The sequence below is a fragment of the Lissotriton vulgaris genome, chromosome 4_1 (assembly GCF_964263255.1).
Source record: "Lissotriton vulgaris chromosome 4_1, aLisVul1.2, whole genome shotgun sequence".
Taxonomy (NCBI): domain Eukaryota; kingdom Metazoa; phylum Chordata; class Amphibia; order Caudata; family Salamandridae; genus Lissotriton; species Lissotriton vulgaris.
In genome coordinates this window covers 538167323-538185296 of record NC_141691.1, presented here as the reverse complement: position 1 = coordinate 538185296, position 17974 = coordinate 538167323, and the positions used below count along the sequence as shown (strand labels likewise).

General features: G+C 33.3%; 10 non-coding genes across 10 annotated transcripts; 7 read left to right on the top strand and 3 right to left on the bottom strand.

Annotated features, from left to right (window-relative positions):
• Positions 1 to 379: 379 nt before the first annotated feature.
• TRNAQ-CUG (transfer RNA glutamine (anticodon CUG)) lies at positions 380 to 451 on the top strand. Its single transcript has one exon. It is a non-coding gene; the product is annotated as a tRNA-Gln (tRNA).
• Positions 452 to 2895: 2444 nt separating this feature from the next.
• TRNAQ-CUG (transfer RNA glutamine (anticodon CUG)) lies at positions 2896 to 2967 on the top strand. The gene has a single exon. It is a non-coding gene; the product is annotated as a tRNA-Gln (tRNA).
• Positions 2968 to 3792: 825 nt separating this feature from the next.
• TRNAQ-UUG (transfer RNA glutamine (anticodon UUG)) lies at positions 3793 to 3864 on the bottom strand. Its single transcript has one exon. It is a non-coding gene; the product is annotated as a tRNA-Gln (tRNA).
• A 1547-nt stretch (positions 3865 to 5411) lies between these two features.
• On the top strand, positions 5412 to 5483 carry TRNAQ-CUG (transfer RNA glutamine (anticodon CUG)). Its single transcript has one exon. It is a non-coding gene; the product is annotated as a tRNA-Gln (tRNA).
• Positions 5484 to 6307: 824 nt separating this feature from the next.
• TRNAQ-UUG (transfer RNA glutamine (anticodon UUG)) lies at positions 6308 to 6379 on the bottom strand. Its single transcript has one exon. It is a non-coding gene; the product is annotated as a tRNA-Gln (tRNA).
• A 1546-nt stretch (positions 6380 to 7925) lies between these two features.
• On the top strand, positions 7926 to 7997 carry TRNAQ-CUG (transfer RNA glutamine (anticodon CUG)). The gene has a single exon. It is a non-coding gene; the product is annotated as a tRNA-Gln (tRNA).
• Positions 7998 to 10441: 2444 nt separating this feature from the next.
• On the top strand, positions 10442 to 10513 carry TRNAQ-CUG (transfer RNA glutamine (anticodon CUG)). The gene has a single exon. It is a non-coding gene; the product is annotated as a tRNA-Gln (tRNA).
• A 2443-nt stretch (positions 10514 to 12956) lies between these two features.
• On the top strand, positions 12957 to 13028 carry TRNAQ-CUG (transfer RNA glutamine (anticodon CUG)). The gene has a single exon. It is a non-coding gene; the product is annotated as a tRNA-Gln (tRNA).
• Positions 13029 to 15472: 2444 nt separating this feature from the next.
• On the top strand, positions 15473 to 15544 carry TRNAQ-CUG (transfer RNA glutamine (anticodon CUG)). Its single transcript has one exon. It is a non-coding gene; the product is annotated as a tRNA-Gln (tRNA).
• Positions 15545 to 16369: 825 nt separating this feature from the next.
• TRNAQ-UUG (transfer RNA glutamine (anticodon UUG)) lies at positions 16370 to 16441 on the bottom strand. Its single transcript has one exon. It is a non-coding gene; the product is annotated as a tRNA-Gln (tRNA).
• Positions 16442 to 17974: the final 1533 nt, after the last annotated feature.

The window sequence follows — 17974 nt, the reverse complement described above, 5'->3', positions numbered from 1 at the left end:
AATGTAAAAGGTTGAGATTAGTAAAATAGTACCTCAAAGAATTGGACTGGTACCTTTGCATGCAAAGTCCAAAGTGCCAACCGTTGCTCTTTGGAGCCACCCATGTGAGAGACAGCGAAATGGATGTAGTAGTTTGGAAATGTAGAATGTTTTAATATTCTTCAGTCAAATATGATCATTATTTTGTAAATTGCATGTCCTGATAAACGTTTGCACATTTAACACTGTTATGGAGAATGTAGCTGAAAAGAATCAAATCACATTGTAGCTCTTTACACTATGAGCATTCAACTGAGTTATCTTTTCATCAATGTAAGAAAAGCCCCTGCACTGATGCGCTCTCTTTTGTCTCAATGGAAAAATCCTTCATGCATGGCAGGGTTCCATGGTGTAATGGTTAGCACTCTGGACTCTGAATCCAGTGATCCGAGTTCAAATCTCGGTGGGACCTGCTTGAATTATGAGATTTAATATTTCACTAATTTCTTAGAATTTGGACTTGGAAAAACATAACGTCAAAGTTTTATACTGAAACTTATCAACGTATAAGTATGTATCTATGTACAGATGGCTATATCCATCTAGATAGCGATAATACAATATAAAGAAATGAATTATTCATAAACATAAGTACTGAAGCTGAAAACTAAAAACTGTTCTTTCCCATCCACAATTTATGCAAGAGGTTCTTTTCCTTTCTCATCTTCATGATCAGTAATAAGATAGTTAATTTTGCTGATTTCTTATCTGACAACATTCTTAACTTACACAGTGCATTTAATTGTGAATTTCTTTGAAAGAGGAATTCAGATTAATACATTTGACATGTCTTTCGAAAGATTCTACTTTGTGGTTATGGATCTACTTTAGAAAAACAGAGTGTAAATATCTGTGTGTCTTAATTTCAAGATTGTTATTTAAAAGTTCATCTCTTCTGTCCCCAAAATACACAATTTGATTCCTCAAGTTTTCTTTTAATGAAGGCTTTCCAATTTAAAAAGTTCCTTGTTCCCCTTATCAATAACAGTAAGATTTAAACAAGTAATATCTTGCATCAGCTTCTTGTGATGAGTTGAGAAAACAGAGTCAGCTCACAAAATGTCTCATTATTTTGAGCCATTTTATTTCCATGTTTTCTAAAAGTTCTATCATTTGCTCACATCAAATAGACTTTAAAAATACAATCAATAAATTAATGTTTCACTCTACCCGTGTTAGATTTATGATATTTATGAATACACTTGACAGAAAAAGATTTGGTCATAAGTCACGAAAGTGGTCCCACCGAGATTTGAACTCCGATCCTTGGATTCAAAGTCCAAAGTGCTAACCATTACACCATGGAACCTCCCATGTGACAGGGGAGCAAATTGCTGCAGCAATGTGGACATTTCACATTTTTTATTTTCTACAGTCAAAGACAAACAGAATTACATAACTTTTCTATTCTGTTCAACTTTTGCCTATTGAACTATGTTAGGGAAGGATGTTGCACAAAGGACTCAAGTAACGCTATGACTCTGTTGAACAGTACTTTTTATGTGAGATAAGATTTTGCATTAAAAGATAAGATTCCCCCGTGAATGCAATCTCTTCTGCCAAAATGGAAAGCTCAACCTGGTACAGGTGGGTTGATGGTGTTATGCTTGTCAATCTGGACTCTGAAAACAGGGATCTAAGTACAAAGCTCAGTGGGACTTATCTAAACTTTACGATTTTTTTTCCATTCAGTTCTTAGAAGTATTAATTGGAAAAACATCTCATTTACTTATAAACTTGTACGTATCAACTTATATGTATGTATCTCCCTATATATCGCTATATGTCTATGTATTTTTATCGGAAAATATAAATATATACATTATAAAAATATGTATAATTAATAGAGGTGAAAATAAAGAACAGTTGTTGCCTCTCCGCATTTGAAACATGAGCTTCTTCTCCTTCCTCTTCTATATGTCCTGAAATTGAGATAGTCACTTTTTAATCAATTTTGATCTAACAGCATAGTTGATTTGTACAAAGCATATCATACGATCTGTGAATAATTCTAAAAAAGAAAATTAGATCAGTACCTTTGAGGCCTCCAAGCAAAAGCTTATATTTCATGATTGCAGATCGACTGTTGAAAATCAGCATGAGAAATGTTTTATTTCACAATTTCCATACTAATATACAAAAAACATTTGTACTATCTGAATGATACCGTCATTGTGGTTCTCTAGGTTTGATTTAAGAACACATCTCTTTCAAAATGTGCTATATTCGCCTTATCAATAGTGTAGAAATCTTCAAAAAGGAATGCTGGGAATCAGCCCTCTGAAATGCATTTGAGAAAAACAGGATAGGATTTTGTAATGTCGCACTATTTTGTGTAGGAATCTGATGTAAAAGTATTATAAAGTTCGTATTTCTGTAACTTGTTCAAGCTGTTGGACATTTTGAAAGGAGTCAACATTTGTCTCGTTCAACCTACTGGTATTGGATTGGAGCTATCAATAACAAAAGATGACAGAAATATAAAAGGTTGAGATTAGTAAAATAGTACCTCAAAGAATTGGACTGGTACCTTTGCATGCAAAGTCCAAAGTGCCAACCGTTGCTCTTTGGAGCCACCCATGTGAGAGACAGAGAAATGGATGTAGTAGTTTGGAAATGTAGAATGTTTTAATATTCTTCAGTCAAATATGATCATTATTTTGTAAATTGCATGTCCTGATAAACGTTTGCACATTTAACACTGTTATGGAGAATGTAGCTGAAAAGAATCAAATCACATTGTAGCTCTTTACACTATGAGCATTCAACTGAGTTATCTTTTCATCAATGTAAGAAAAGCCCCTGCACTGATGCGCTCTCTTTTGTCTCAATGGAAAAATCCCTCATGTATGGCAGGGTTCCATGGTGTAATGGTTAGCACTCTGGACTCTGAATCCAGCGATCCGAGTTCAAATCTCGGTGGGACCTACTTGAATTTTGAGATTTAATATTTCACTAATTTCTTAGAATTTGGACTTGGAAAAACATAACGTCAAAGTTTTATACTGTAACTTATCAACGTATAAGTATGTATCTATGTACAGATGGCTATATCCATCTAGATAGCGATAATACAATATAAAGAAATGAAAAATTCATAAACATAAGTACTGAAGCTGAAAACTAAAAACTGTTCTTTCCCATCCACAATTTAAGCAAGAGGTTCTTTTCCTTTCTCATCTTTATGATCAGTAATAAGATAGTTAATTTTGCTGATTTCTTATCTGACAACATTCTTAACTTACACAGTGCATTTAATTGTGAATTTCTTTGAAAGAGGAATTTAGATTAATACATTTGACATGTCTTTCGAAAGATTCTACTTTGTGGTTATGGATCTACTTTAGAAAAACAGAGTGTAAATATCTGTGTGTCTTAATTTCAAGATTGTTATTTAAAAGTTCATCTCTTCTGTCCCCAAAATACACAATTAGATTCCTCAAGTTTTCTTTTAATGAAGGCTTTCCAATTAAAAAAGTTCCTTGTTCCCCTTATCAATAACAGTAAGATTTAAACAAGTAATATCTTGCATCAGCCTCTTGTGATGAGTTGAGAAAACAGAGTCAGCTCACAAAATGTCTCATTATTTTGAGCCATTTTATTTCCAGGTTTTCTAAAAGTTCTATCATTTGCTCACATCAAATAGACTTTAAAAATACAATCAATAAATTAATGTTTCACTCTACCCGTGTTAGATTTATGATATTTATGAATACACTTGACAGAAAAAGATTTGGTCATAAGTCATGAAAGTGGTCCCACCGAGATTTGAACTCGGATCCTTGGATTCAAAGTCCAAAGTGCTAACCATTACACCATGGAACCTCCCATGTGACAGGGGAGCAAATTGCTGCAGCAATGTGGACATTTCAAATTTTTTATTTTCTACAGTCAAAGACAAACAGAATTACATAACTTTTCTATTCTGTTCAACTTTTGCCTATTGAACTATGTTAGGGAAGGATGTTGCACAAAGGACTCAAGTAACGCTATGACTCTGTTGAACAGTACTTTTTATGTGAGATACGATTTTGCAATAAAAGATAAGATTCCCCCGTGAATGCAATCTCTTCTGCCAAAATGGAAAGCTCAACCTGGTACAGGTGGGTTGATGGTGTTATGCTTGTCAATCTGGACTCTGAAAACAGGGATCTAAGTACAAAGCTCAGTGGGACTTATCTAAACTTTACGATTTTTTTTCCATTCAGTTCTTAGAAGTATTAATTGGAAAAACATCTCATTTACTTATAAACTTGTACGTATCAACTTATATGTATGTATCTCCCTATATATCGCTATATGTCTATGTATTTTTATCGGAAAATATAAATATATACATTATAAAAATATGTATAATTAATAGAGGTGAAAATAAAGAACAGTTGTTGCCTCTCCGCATTTGAAACATGAGCTTCTTCTCCTTCCTCTTCTATATGTCCTGAAATTGAGATAGTCACTTTTTAATCAATTTTGATCTAACAGCATAGTTGATTTGTACAAAGCATATCATACGATCTGTGAATAATTCTAAAAAAGAAAATTAGATCAGTACCTTTGAGGCCTCCAAGCAAAAGCTTATATTTCATGATTGCAGATCGACTGTTGAAAATCAGCATGAGAAATGTTTTATTTCACAATTTCCATACTAATATACAAAAAACATTTGTACTATCTGAATGATACCGTCATTGTGGTTCTCTAGGTTTGATTTAAGAACACATCTCTTTCAAAATGTGCTATATTCGCCTTATCAATAGTGTAGAAATCTTCAAAAAGGAATGCTGGGAATCAGCCCTCTGAAATGCATTTGAGAAAAACAGGATAGGATTTTGTAATGTCGCACTATTTTGTGTAGGAATCTGATGTAAAAGTATTATAAAGTTCGTATTTCTGTAACTTGTTCAAGCTGTTGGACATTTTGAAAGGAGTCAACATTTGTCTCGTTCAACCTACTGGTATTGGATTGGAACTATCAATAACAAAAGATGACAGAAATGTAAAAGGTTGAGATTAGTAAAATAGTACCTCAAAGAATTGGACTGGTACCTTTGCATGCAAAGTCCAAAGTGCCAACCGTTGCTCTTTGGAGCCACCCATGTGAGAGACAGCGAAATGGATGTAGTAGTTTGGAAATGTAGAATGTTTTAATATTCTTCAGTCAAATATGATCATTATTTTGTAAATTGCATGTCCTGATAAACGTTTGCACATTTAACACTGTTATGGAGAATGTAGCTGAAAAGAATCAAATCACATTGTAGCTCTTTACACTATGAGCATTCAACTGAGTTATCTTTTCATCAATGTAAGAAAAGCCCCTGCACTGATGCGCTCTCTTTTGTCTCAATGGAAAAATCCTTCATGCATGGCAGGGTTCCATGGTGTAATGGTTAGCACTCTGGACTCTGAATCCAGTGATCCGAGTTCAAATCTCGGTGGGACCTGCTTGAATTATGAGATTTAATATTTCACTAATTTCTTAGAATTTGGACTTGGAAAAACATAACGTCAAAGTTTTATACTGAAACTTATCAACGTATAAGTATGTATCTATGTACAGATGGCTATATCCATCTAGATAGCGATAATACAATATAAAGAAATGAATTATTCATAAACATAAGTACTGAAGCTGAAAACTAAAAACTGTTCTTTCCCATCCACAATTTATGCAAGAGGTTCTTTTCCTTTCTCATCTTTATGATCAGTAATAAGATAGTTAATTTTGCTGATTTCTTATCTGACAACATTCTTAACTTACACAGTGCATTTAATTGTGAATTTCTTTGAAAGAGGAATTCAGATTAATACATTTGACATGTCTTTCGAAAGATTCTACTTTGTGGTTATGGATCTACTTTAGAAAAACAGAGTGTAAATATCTGTGTGTCTTAATTTCAAGATTGTTATTTAAAAGTTCATCTCTTCTGTCCCCAAAATACACAATTTGATTCCTCAAGTTTTCTTTTAATGAAGGCTTTCAATTTAAAAAGTTCCTTGTTCCCCTTATCAATAACAGTACGATTTAAACAAGTAATATCTTGCATCAGCTTCTTGTGATGAGTTGAGAAAACAGAGTCAGCTCACAAAATGTCTCATTATTTTGAGCCATTTTATTTCCATGTTTTCTAAAAGTTCTATCATTTGCTCACATCAAATAGACTTTAAAAATACAATCAATAAATTAATGTTTCACTCTACCCGTGTTAGATTTATGATATTTATGAATACATTTGACAGAAAAAGATTTGGTCATAAGTCACAAAAGTGGTCCCACCGAGATTTGAACTCGGATCCTTAGATTCAAAGTCCAAAGTGCTAACCATTACACCATGGAACCTCCCATGTGACAGGGGAACAAATTGCTGCAGCAATGTGGACATTTCACATTTTTTATTTTCTACAGTCAAAGACAAACAGAATTACATAACTTTTCTATTCTGTTCAACTTTTGCCTATTGAACTATGTTAGGGAAGGATGTTGCACAAAGGACTCAAGTAACGCTATGACTCTGTTGAACAGTACTTTTTATGTGAGATAAGATTTTGCAATAAAAGATAAGATTCCCCCATGAATGCAATCTCTTCTGCCAAAATGGAAAGCTCAACCTGGTACAGGTGGGTTGATGGTGTTATGCTTGTCAATCTGGACTCTGAAAACAGGGATCTAAGTACAAAGCTCAGTGGGACTTATCTAAACTTTACGATTTTTTTCCATTCAGTTCTTAGAAGTATTAATTGGAAAAACATCTCATTTACTTATAAACTTGTACGTATCAACTTATATGTATGTATCTCCCTATATATCGCTATATGTCTATGTATTTTTATCGGAAAATATAAATATATACATTATAAAAATATGTATAATTAATAGAGGTGAAAATAAAGAACAGTTGTTGCCTCTCCGCATTTGAAACATGAGCTTCTTCTCCTTCCTCTTCTATATGTCCTGAAATTGAGATAGTCACTTTTTAATCAATTTTGATCTAACAGCTTAGTTGATTTGTACAAAGCATATCATACGATCTGTGAATAATTCAAAAAAAGAAAATTAGATCAGTACCTTTGAGGCCTCCAAGCAAAAGCTTATATTTCATGATTGCAGATCGACTGTTGAAAATCAGCATGAGAAATGTTTTATTTCACAATTTCCATACTAATATACAAAAAACATTTGTACTATCTGAATGATACCGTCATTGTGGTTCTCTAGGTTTGATTTAAGAACACATCTCTTTCAAAATGTGCTATATTCGCCTTATCAATAGTGTAGAAATCTTCAAAAAGGAATGCTGGGAATCAGCCCTCTGAAATGCATTTGAGAAAAACAGGATAGGATTTTGTAATGTCGCACTATTTTGTGTAGGAATCTGATGTAAAAGTATTATAAAGTTCGTATTTCTGTAACTTGTTCAAGCTGTTGGACATTTTGAAAGGAGTCAACATTTGTCTCGTTCAACCTACTGGTATTGGATTGGAACTATCAATAACAAAAGATGACAGAAATGTAAAAGGTTGAGATTAGTACAATAGTACCTCAAAGAATTGGACTGGTACCTTTGCATGCAAAGTCCAAAGTGCCAACCGTTGCTCTTTGGAGCCACCCATGTGAGAGACAGCGAAATGGATGTAGTAGTTTGGAAATGTAGAATGTTTTAATATTCTTCAGTCAAATATGATCATTATTTTGTAAATTGCATGTCCTGATAAACGTTTGCACATTTAACACTGTTATGGAGAATGTAGCTGAAAAGAATCAAATCACATTGTAGCTCTTTACACTATGAGCATTCAACTGAGTTATCTTTTCATCAATGTAAGAAAAGCCCCTGCACTGATGCGCTCTCTTTTGTCTCAATGGAAAAATCCTTCATGCATGGCAGGGTTCCATGGTGTAATGGTTAGCACTCTGGACTCTGAATCCAGTGATCCGAGTTCAAATCTCGGTGGGACCTGCTTGAATTATGAGATTTAATATTTCACTAATTTCTTAGAATTTGGACTTGGAAAAACATAACGTCAAAGTTTTATACTGAAACTTATCAACGTATAAGTATGTATCTATGTACAGATGGCTATATCCATCTAGATAGCGATAATACAATATAAAGAAATGAATTATTCATAAACATAAGTACTGAAGCTGAAAACTAAAAACTGTTCTTTCCCATCCACAATTTATGCAAGAGGTTCTTTTCCTTTCTCATCTTCATGATCAGTAATAAGATAGTTAATTTTGCTGATTTCTTATCTGACAACATTCTTAACTTACACAGTGCATTTAATTGTGAATTTCTTTGAAAGAGGAATTCAGATTAATACATTTGACATGTCTTTCGAAAGATTCTACTTTGTGGTTATGGATCTACTTTAGAAAAACAGAGTGTAAATATCTGTGTGTCTTAATTTCAAGATTGTTATTTAAAAGTTCATCTCTTCTGTCCCCAAAATACACAATTTGATTCCTCAAGTTTTCTTTTAATGAAGGCTTTCCAATTTAAAAAGTTCCTTGTTCCCCTTATCAATAACAGTAAGATTTAAACAAGTAATATCTTGCATCAGCTTCTTGTGATGAGTTGAGAAAACAGAGTCAGCTCACAAAATGTCTCATTATTTTGAGCCATTTTATTTCCATGTTTTCTAAAAGTTCTATCATTTGCTCACATCAAATAGACTTTAAAAATACAATCAATAAATTAATGTTTCACTCTACCCGTGTTAGATTTATGATATTTATGAATACACTTGACAGAAAAAGATTTGGTCATAAGTCACGAAAGTGGTCCCACCGAGATTTGAACTCCGATCCTTGGATTCAAAGTCCAAAGTGCTAACCATTACACCATGGAACCTCCCATGTGACAGGGGAGCAAATTGCTGCAGCAATGTGGACATTTCACATTTTTTATTTTCTACAGTCAAAGACAAACAGAATTACATAACTTTTCTATTCTGTTCAACTTTTGCCTATTGAACTATGTTAGGGAAGGATGTTGCACAAAGGACTCAAGTAACGCTATGACTCTGTTGAACAGTACTTTTTATGTGAGATAAGATTTTGCATTAAAAGATAAGATTCCCCCGTGAATGCAATCTCTTCTGCCAAAATGGAAAGCTCAACCTGGTACAGGTGGGTTGATGGTGTTATGCTTGTCAATCTGGACTCTGAAAACAGGGATCTAAGTACAAAGCTCAGTGGGACTTATCTAAACTTTACGATTTTTTTTCCATTCAGTTCTTAGAAGTATTAATTGGAAAAACATCTCATTTACTTATAAACTTGTACGTATCAACTTATATGTATGTATCTCCCTATATATCGCTATATGTCTATGTATTTTTATCGGAAAATATAAATATATACATTATAAAAATATGTATAATTAATAGAGGTGAAAATAAAGAACAGTTGTTGCCTCTCCGCATTTGAAACATGAGCTTCTTCTCCTTCCTCTTCTATATGTCCTGAAATTGAGATAGTCACTTTTTAATCAATTTTGATCTAACAGCATAGTTGATTTGTACAAAGCATATCATACGATCTGTGAATAATTCTAAAAAAGAAAATTAGATCAGTACCTTTGAGGCCTCCAAGCAAAAGCTTATATTTCATGATTGCAGATCGACTGTTGAAAATCAGCATGAGAAATGTTTTATTTCACAATTTCCATACTAATATACAAAAAACATTTGTACTATCTGAATGATACCGTCATTGTGGTTCTCTAGGTTTGATTTAAGAACACATCTCTTTCAAAATGTGCTATATTCGCCTTATCAATAGTGTAGAAATCTTCAAAAAGGAATGCTGGGAATCAGCCCTCTGAAATGCATTTGAGAAAAACAGGATAGGATTTTGTAATGTCGCACTATTTTGTGTAGGAATCTGATGTAAAAGTATTATAAAGTTCGTATTTCTGTAACTTGTTCAAGCTGTTGGACATTTTGAAAGGAGTCAACATTTGTCTCGTTCAACCTACTGGTATTGGATTGGAGCTATCAATAACAAAAGATGACAGAAATATAAAAGGTTGAGATTAGTAAAATAGTACCTCAAAGAATTGGACTGGTACCTTTGCATGCAAAGTCCAAAGTGCCAACCGTTGCTCTTTGGAGCCACCCATGTGAGAGACAGAGAAATGGATGTAGTAGTTTGGAAATGTAGAATGTTTTAATATTCTTCAGTCAAATATGATCATTATTTTGTAAATTGCATGTCCTGATAAACGTTTGCACATTTAACACTGTTATGGAGAATGTAGCTGAAAAGAATCAAATCACATTGTAGCTCTTTACACTATGAGCATTCAACTGAGTTATCTTTTCATCAATGTAAGAAAAGCCCCTGCACTGATGCGCTCTCTTTTGTCTCAATGGAAAAATCCCTCATGTATGGCAGGGTTCCATGGTGTAATGGTTAGCACTCTGGACTCTGAATCCAGCGATCCGAGTTCAAATCTCGGTGGGACCTACTTGAATTTTGAGATTTAATATTTCACTAATTTCTTAGAATTTGGACTTGGAAAAACATAACGTCAAAGTTTTATACTGAAACTTATCAACGTATAAGTATGTATCTATGTACAGATGGCTATATCCATCTAGATAGCGATAATACAATATAAAGAAATGAATTATTCATAAACATAAGTACTGAAGCTGAAAACTAAAAACTGTTCTTTCCCATCCACAATTTATGCAAGAGGTTCTTTTCCTTTCTCATCTTTATGATCAGTAATAAGATAGTTAATTTTGCTGATTTCTTATCTGACAACATTCTTAACTTACACAGTGCATTTAATTGTGAATTTCTTTGAAAGAGGAATTCAGATTAATACATTTGACATGTCTTTCGAAAGATTCTACTTTGTGGTTATGGATCTACTTTAGAAAAACAGAGTGTAAATATCTGTGTGTCTTAATTTCAAGATTGTTATTTAAAAGTTCATCTCTTCTGTCCCCAAAATACACAATTTGATTCCTCAAGTTTTCTTTTAATGAAGGCTTTCAATTTAAAAAGTTCCTTGTTCCCCTTATCAATAACAGTACGATTTAAACAAGTAATATCTTGCATCAGCTTCTTGTGATGAGTTGAGAAAACAGAGTCAGCTCACAAAATGTCTCATTATTTTGAGCCATTTTATTTCCATGTTTTCTAAAAGTTCTATCATTTGCTCACATCAAATAGACTTTAAAAATACAATCAATAAATTAATGTTTCACTCTACCCGTGTTAGATTTATGATATTTATGAATACATTTGACAGAAAAAGATTTGGTCATAAGTCACGAAAGTGGTCCCACCAAGATTTGAACTCGGATCCTTAGATTCAAAGTCCAAAGTGCTAACCATTACACCATGGAACCTCCCATGTGACAGGGGAGCAAATTGCTGCAGCAATGTGGACATTTCACATTTTTTATTTTCTACAGTCAAAGACAAACAGAATTACATAACTTTTCTATTCTGTTCAACTTTTGCCTATTGAACTATGTTAGGGAAGGATGTTGCACAAAGGACTCAAGTAACGCTATGACTCTGTTGAACAGTACTTTTTATGTGAGATAAGATTTTGCAATAAAAGATAAGATTCCCCCATGAATGCAATCTCTTCTGCCAAAATGGAAAGCTCAACCTGGTACAGGTGGGTTGATGGTGTTATGCTTGTCAATCTGGACTCTGAAAACAGGGATCTAAGTACAAAGCTCAGTGGGACTTATCTAAACTTTACGATTTTTTTTCCATTCAGTTCTTAGAAGTATTAATTGGAAAAACATCTCATTTACTTATAAACTTGTACGTATCAACTTATATATATGTATCTCCCTATATATCGCTATATGTCTATGTATTTTTATCGGAAAATATAAATATATACATTATAAAAATATGTATAATTAATAGAGGTGAAAATAAAGAACAGTTGTTGCCTCTCCGCATTTGAAACATGAGCTTCTTCTCCTTCCTCTTCTATATGTCCTGAAATTGAGATAGTCACTTTTTAATCAATTTTGATCTAACAGCTTAGTTGATTTGTACAAAGCATATCATACGATCTGTGAATAATTCAAAAAAAGAAAATTAGATCAGTACCTTTGAGGCCTCCAAGCAAAAGCTTATATTTCATGATTGCAGATCGACTGTTGAAAATCAGCATGAGAAATGTTTTATTTCACAATTTCCATACTAATATACAAAAAACATTTGTACTATCTGAATGATACCGTCATTGTGGTTCTCTAGGTTTGATTTAAGAACACATCTCTTTCAAAATGTGCTATATTCGCCTTATCAATAGTGTAGAAATCTTCAAAAAGGAATGCTGGGAATCAGCCCTCTGAAATGCATTTGAGAAAAACAGGATAGGATTTTGTAATGTCGCACTATTTTGTGTAGGAATCTGATGTAAAAGTATTATAAAGTTCGTATTTCTGTAACTTGTTCAAGCTGTTGGACATTTTGAAAGGAGTCAACATTTGTCTCGTTCAACCTACTGGTATTGGATTGGAACTATCAATAACAAAAGATGACAGAAATGTAAAAGGTTGAGATTAGTAAAATAGTACCTCAAAGAATTGGACTGGTACCTTTGCATGCAAAGTCCAAAGTGCCAACCGTTGCTCTTTGGAGCCACCCATGTGAGAGACAGCGAAATGGATGTAGTAGTTTGGAAATGTAGAATGTTTTAATATTCTTCAGTCAAATATGATCATTATTTTGTAAATTGCATGTCCTGATAAACGTTTGCACATTTAACACTGTTATGGAGAATGTAGCTGAAAAGAATCAAATCACATTGTAGCTCTTTACACTATGAGCATTCAACTGAGTTATCTTTTCATCAATGTAAGAAAAGCCCCTGCACTGATGCGCTCTCTTTTGTCTCAATGGAAAAATCCTTCATGCATGGCAGGGTTCCATGGTGTAATGGTTAGCACTCTGGACTCTGAATCCAGTGATCCGAGTTCAAATCTCGGTGGGACCTGCTTGAATTATGAGATTTAATATTTCACTAATTTCTTAGAATTTGGACTTGGAAAAACATAACGTCAAAGTTTTATACTGAAACTTATCAACGTATAAGTATGTATCTATGTACAGATGGCTATATCCATCTAGATAGCGATAATACAATATAAAGAAATGAATTATTCATAAACATAAGTACTGAAGCTGAAAACTAAAAACTGTTCTTTCCCATCCACAATTTATGCAAGAGGTTCTTTTCCTTTCTCATCTTCATGATCAGTAATAAGATAGTTAATTTTGCTGATTTCTTATCTGACAACATTCTTAACTTACACAGTGCATTTAATTGTGAATTTCTTTGAAAGAGGAATTCAGATTAATACATTTGACATGTCTTTCGAAAGATTCTACTTTGTGGTTATGGATCTACTTTAGAAAAACAGAGTGTAAATATCTGTGTGTCTTAATTTCAAGATTGTTATTTAAAAGTTCATCTCTTCTGTCCCCAAAATACACAATTTGATTCCTCAAGTTTTCTTTTAATGAAGGCTTTCCAATTTAAAAAGTTCCTTGTTCCCCTTATCAATAACAGTAAGATTTAAACAAGTAATATCTTGCATCAGCTTCTTGTGATGAGTTGAGAAAACAGAGTCAGCTCACAAAATGTCTCATTATTTTGAGCCATTTTATTTCCATGTTTTCTAAAAGTTCTATCATTTGCTCACATCAAATAGACTTTAAAAATACAATCAATAAATTAATGTTTCACTCTACCCGTGTTAGATTTATGATATTTATGAATACACTTGACAGAAAAAGATTTGGTCATAAGTCACGAAAGTGGTCCCACCGAGATTTGAACTCCGATCCTTGGATTCAAAGTCCAAAGTGCTAACCATTACACCATGGAACCTCCCATGTGACAGGGGAGCAAATTGCTGCAGCAATGTGGACATTTCACATTTTTTATTTTCTACAGTCAAAGACAAACAGAATTACATAACTTTTCTATTCTGTTCAACTTTTGCCTATTGAACTATGTTAGGGAAGGATGTTGCACAAAGGACTCAAGTAACGCTATGACTCTGTTGAACAGTACTTTTTATGTGAGATAAGATTTTGCATTAAAAGATAAGATTCCCCCGTGAATGCAATCTCTTCTGCCAAAATGGAAAGCTCAACCTGGTACAGGTGGGTTGATGGTGTTATGCTTGTCAATCTGGACTCTGAAAACAGGGATCTAAGTACAAAGCTCAGTGGGACTTATCTAAACTTTACGATTTTTTTTCCATTCAGTTCTTAGAAGTATTAATTGGAAAAACATCTCATTTACTTATAAACTTGTACGTATCAACTTATATGTATGTATCTCCCTATATATCGCTATATGTCTATGTATTTTTATCGGAAAATATAAATATATACATTATAAAAATATGTATAATTAATAGAGGTGAAAATAAAGAACAGTTGTTGCCTCTCCGCATTTGAAACATGAGCTTCTTCTCCTTCCTCTTCTATATGTCCTGAAATTGAGATAGTCACTTTTTAATCAATTTTGATCTAACAGCATAGTTGATTTGTACAAAGCATATCATACGATCTGTGAATAATTCTAAAAAAGAAAATTAGATCAGTACCTTTGAGGCCTCCAAGCAAAAGCTTATATTTCATGATTGCAGATCGACTGTTGAAAATCAGCATGAGAAATGTTTTATTTCACAATTTCCATACTAATATACAAAAAACATTTGTACTATCTGAATGATACCGTCATTGTGGTTCTCTAGGTTTGATTTAAGAACACATCTCTTTCAAAATGTGCTATATTCGCCTTATCAATAGTGTAGAAATCTTCAAAAAGGAATGCTGGGAATCAGCCCTCTGAAATGCATTTGAGAAAAACAGGATAGGATTTTGTAATGTCGCACTATTTTGTGTAGGAATCTGATGTAAAAGTATTATAAAGTTCGTATTTCTGTAACTTGTTCAAGCTGTTGGACATTTTGAAAGGAGTCAACATTTGTCTCGTTCAACCTACTGGTATTGGATTGGAGCTATCAATAACAAAAGATGACAGAAATATAAAAGGTTGAGATTAGTAAAATAGTACCTCAAAGAATTGGACTGGTACCTTTGCATGCAAAGTCCAAAGTGCCAACCGTTGCTCTTTGGAGCCACCCATGTGAGAGACAGAGAAATGGATGTAGTAGTTTGGAAATGTAGAATGTTTTAATATTCTTCAGTCAAATATGATCATTATTTTGTAAATTGCATGTCCTGATAAACGTTTGCACATTTAACACTGTTATGGAGAATGTAGCTGAAAAGAATCAAATCACATTGTAGCTCTTTACACTATGAGCATTCAACTGAGTTATCTTTTCATCAATGTAAGAAAAGCCCCTGCACTGATGCGCTCTCTTTTGTCTCAATGGAAAAATCCCTCATGTATGGCAGGGTTCCATGGTGTAATGGTTAGCACTCTGGACTCTGAATCCAGCGATCCGAGTTCAAATCTCGGTGGGACCTACTTGAATTTTGAGATTTAATATTTCACTAATTTCTTAGAATTTGGACTTGGAAAAACATAACGTCAAAGTTTTATACTGTAACTTATCAACGTATAAGTATGTATCTATGTACAGATGGCTATATCCATCTAGATAGCGATAATACAATATAAAGAAATGAAAAATTCATAAACATAAGTACTGAAGCTGAAAACTAAAAACTGTTCTTTCCCATCCACAATTTAAGCAAGAGGTTCTTTTCCTTTCTCATCTTTATGATCAGTAATAAGATAGTTAATTTTGCTGATTTCTTATCTGACAACATTCTTAACTTACACAGTGCATTTAATTGTGAATTTCTTTGAAAGAGGAATTTAGATTAATACATTTGACATGTCTTTCGAAAGATTCTACTTTGTGGTTATGGATCTACTTTAGAAAAACAGAGTGTAAATATCTGTGTGTCTTAATTTCAAGATTGTTATTTAAAAGTTCATCTCTTCTGTCCCCAAAATACACAATTAGATTCCTCAAGTTTTCTTTTAATGAAGGCTTTCCAATTAAAAAAGTTCCTTGTTCCCCTTATCAATAACAGTAAGATTTAAACAAGTAATATCTTGCATCAGCCTCTTGTGATGAGTTGAGAAAACAGAGTCAGCTCACAAAATGTCTCATTATTTTGAGCCATTTTATTTCCAGGTTTTCTAAAAGTTCTATCATTTGCTCACATCAAATAGACTTTAAAAATACAATCAATAAATTAATGTTTCACTCTACCCGTGTTAGATTTATGATATTTATGAATACACTTGACAGAAAAAGATTTGGTCATAAGTCATGAAAGTGGTCCCACCGAGATTTGAACTCGGATCCTTGGATTCAAAGTCCAAAGTGCTAACCATTACACCATGGAACCTCCCATGTGACAGGGGAGCAAATTGCTGCAGCAATGTGGACATTTCAAATTTTTTATTTTCTACAGTCAAAGACAAACAGAATTACATAACTTTTCTATTCTGTTCAACTTTTGCCTATTGAACTATGTTAGGGAAGGATGTTGCACAAAGGACTCAAGTAACGCTATGACTCTGTTGAACAGTACTTTTTATGTGAGATACGATTTTGCAATAAAAGATAAGATTCCCCCGTGAATGCAATCTCTTCTGCCAAAATGGAAAGCTCAACCTGGTACAGGTGGGTTGATGGTGTTATGCTTGTCAATCTGGACTCTGAAAACAGGGATCTAAGTACAAAGCTCAGTGAGACTTATCTAAACTTTACGATTTTTTTTCCATTCAGTTCTTAGAAGTATTAATTGGAAAAACATCTCATTTACTTATAAACTTGTACGTATCAACTTATATGTATGTATCTCCCTATATATCGCTATATGTCTATGTATTTTTATCGGAAAATATAAATATATACATTATAAAAATATGTATAATTAATAGAGGTGAAAATAAAGAACAGTTGTTGCCTCTCCGCATTTGAAACATGAGCTTCTTCTCCTTCCTCTTCTATATGTCCTGAAATTGAGATAGTCACTTTTTAATCAATTTTGATCTAACAGCATAGTTGATTTGTACAAAGCATATCATACGATCTGTGAATAATTCTAAAAAAGAAAATTAGATCAGTACCTTTGAGGCCTCCAAGCAAAAGCTTATATTTCATGATTGCAGATCGACTGTTGAAAATCAGCATGAGAAATGTTTTATTTCACAATTTCCATACTAATATACAAAAAACATTTGTACTATCTGAATGATACCGTCATTGTGGTTCTCTAGGTTTGATTTAAGAACACATCTCTTTCAAAATGTGCTATATTCGCCTTATCAATAGTGTAGAAATCTTCAAAAAGGAATGCTGGGAATCAGCCCTCTGAAATGCATTTGAGAAAAACAGGATAGGATTTTGTAATGTCGCACTATTTTGTGTAGGAATCTGATGTAAAAGTATTATAAAGTTCGTATTTCTGTAACTTGTTCAAGCTGTTGGACATTTTGAAAGGAGTCAACATTTGTCTCGTTCAACCTACTGGTATTGGATTGGAACTATCAATAACAAAAGATGACAGAAATGTAAAAGGTTGAGATTAGTAAAATAGTACCTCAAAGAATTGGACTGGTACCTTTGCATGCAAAGTCCAAAGTGCCAACCGTTGCTCTTTGGAGCCACCCATGTGAGAGACAGCGAAATGGATGTAGTAGTTTGGAAATGTAGAATGTTTTAATATTCTTCAGTCAAATATGATCATTATTTTGTAAATTGCATGTCCTGATAAACGTTTGCACATTTAACACTGTTATGGAGAATGTAGCTGAAAAGAATCAAATCACATTGTAGCTCTTTACACTATGAGCATTCAACTGAGTTATCTTTTCATCAATGTAAGAAAAGCCCCTGCACTGATGCGCTCTCTTTTGTCTCAATGGAAAAATCC